Source organism: Meles meles, chromosome 5 (genome assembly GCF_922984935.1).
Source record: "Meles meles chromosome 5, mMelMel3.1 paternal haplotype, whole genome shotgun sequence".
Lineage (NCBI taxonomy): Eukaryota > Metazoa > Chordata > Mammalia > Carnivora > Mustelidae > Meles > Meles meles.
Genome location: NC_060070.1, coordinates 44,731,035 through 44,733,388, shown reverse-complemented (window position 1 = coordinate 44,733,388; position 2,354 = coordinate 44,731,035). Strand labels below are relative to the sequence as shown.

Sequence of the window (2,354 nt, the reverse complement as noted above, 5' to 3'; positions counted from 1 at the left end):
CTCAAAAATAGAAAGATGGGTGGGTGATATTCTAGAGTATGGAAAGCAGTGAAGCAGTGTTTCTTCTTCTTCTCTTTTTTCTTGTTTTAGAATGTACCTGTCTCAATTTGACATTATTTTTAAACAGACTTTCTACCCCTGTGGTGGAAAAGGAGCATGTTCTAATATGCAAATTTGGATTATATTAAATGAATAGAAAGGAAGGCTGTGATCAAAAGATACAACATTTTCTCCCTACACGTAGTTTCCATTTTTATTGATTCCCCAAGCTCCTCAAATTTTTAAGTTCTTATTTTTGTTCTTACTTGAAGAAAGGTAACTATTTGCCTGGATGGACTTTTTAGAAAAGGATGCATTGCAAGACATTGGGAATTTGCTGCTTGCTTAAGAAAATACCACTATATATATATATACATAATTTTAGACAAATACCAACAGGAATGTTTAAATTTTCTTCCTTTACTCTTCAGAGTGCATTCTTATTAGGGATCTGTATGATTAAATAACAAAAGAACAAGCAAGGATACAGTGGCCTTGGGAAAACTTATTTTTGTTGGAAAAACTAGATTGGGTTAACTCCAACATACACTTAACCCAGGGCAGCACACGGCTGCAGAACTTATTGCAAACTCTGTGTCCTCATATCCCTTTTGTACATAACACCTCTTTCTCATGGCCAATGTACCTTTTAACTTCTCAAAGCTTCTTAGTTACAAGAATATTTTTATTTTATTTTAGTAAGAAGGCCTCCACTTGAGAAAATGTGACACAAGCTAAGAAGTGTTTCTTCCTTCCTCTTACTGCTCTGATAAGTCCTCCAGAAGTAAAGCTCAGAAATTAGTGGCAGTTGCCTGTTGAGAAGACATTGTCAAATTAAACAATTGAACATTTTTGCAATATGACATGAAATTCCCATTTTTAATAGTATTGTCTCAAATTTGCATCACATGTCCATGGTGTAGTTGTGAGTTGCCAGAGTTACCACTGGTTAGAGACCTTAACCGAGGGACCAGACCTAGTAAGGGAATGAGAGATACTTATGGTTTTGATGGGAATGCCTGCGTGGGGCTCCATTTATGTAGAACTCAAGAGTGACTTTCTTGAAGGTTCGTATCGATGTTGTTGTTTGGTCATTTCAACTTTGATAGAATCTCTTGAGGTTGTCAGTAGGTGTTCTTTTGTTTTGTAGTTCTTAGGCCATTTGGTAACCTACAAAAGCCCTTCTGTGAAGAAATTTTCCTTGTAATCACAATTCTGTTTAAATTTGTTGGCAGTAATTTTCTGTCATACACTCTTTCATAAATGCAGACCCCATATGCTCCAATCAACTTCCTTAATGACTTAATATAAAATAATATCCAAATTAAATATTATAAGAATCAACTTTAAGTTCTTTTTTTTTATATTTTTTTCCCTTTTTATTTATTTTTTCAGCGTAACAGTATTCATTCTTTTTGCACAACACCCAGTGCTCCATGCAAAACGTGCCCTCCCCATCACCTTATATCACATTATTGCATCGCTAAATTTATTTTATTTCAAATGTTATAATCCATAACAGTGAAAATAATCATTAATTACTGTTGATTTAATCGCATTCCAAATTTCAAATAATATTGCCATTACTAAGTCACACTTGAGGTTCACCTTCATACTGATGATTATGGTAATACAATCCTTGGCCTGTATTTAATTTTGTATCATATAGATCTCATAATCTAGAGGCTAAAACTGACCTCTTTCTGATTCATTGTTCCTAGGAAGTCAAAATCTTTTTTCTAAAGATTTTATTTATTTATTTGCCAGAGAGAGAAAGGGAGAGCACAAACAGGGAAACAGGGACAGCTGCATGCAAAGGGAGAAGCAGGCTCCCTGCGGAACAAGGAGCCTGACGCCGGACTTGATCCCAGGACCCTGGGATCACCACTGGGTGGCAGACTGAGCCACCCAGGCATCTCTCTTTCCTTCCTCCTTCCTCCCTTCCTTCCCTTCCTTCCTTCCTTCCTTTCTTAATAGGGGAATGCTTCACAAATTTGCATGTCATCCTTGTGCAGGATCCATTCTAATCTTCTCTACATCATTCCAATTTTTTAGTATATGTGCTGTTGAAGCAAGCACTGGCTCTGGATTTCTTAATGAAAGAATCTTTATCTTTCACCTTAGTTTTCAGAGAGCCAAACTCAGGGTCCAATTGAAGAAGTGTGGTATATTTTACTAATGAAACAATAAAAGGGTTTGAAACCCTTATTATGATAAAAACATGCAAAATTTTTCAATGAATCATAACATTATTGCAGACCCAAAACCTAGGAAGATAATGAAATAGATGTTTTCCAGGAATTTCTTGTTTATAA

At 35.6% G+C, this 2,354-nt stretch overlaps 1 non-coding gene across 1 annotated transcript; it reads right to left on the bottom strand.

Moving 5' to 3' along the window:
• Window positions 1-2,009: 2,009 nt before the first annotated feature.
• Window positions 2,010-2,118, bottom strand: LOC123942876. Its single transcript, XR_006818509.1, has one exon. It is a non-coding gene; the product is annotated as a U6 spliceosomal RNA (small nuclear RNA).
• Between the last annotated feature and the right edge of the window lie 236 nt (window positions 2,119-2,354).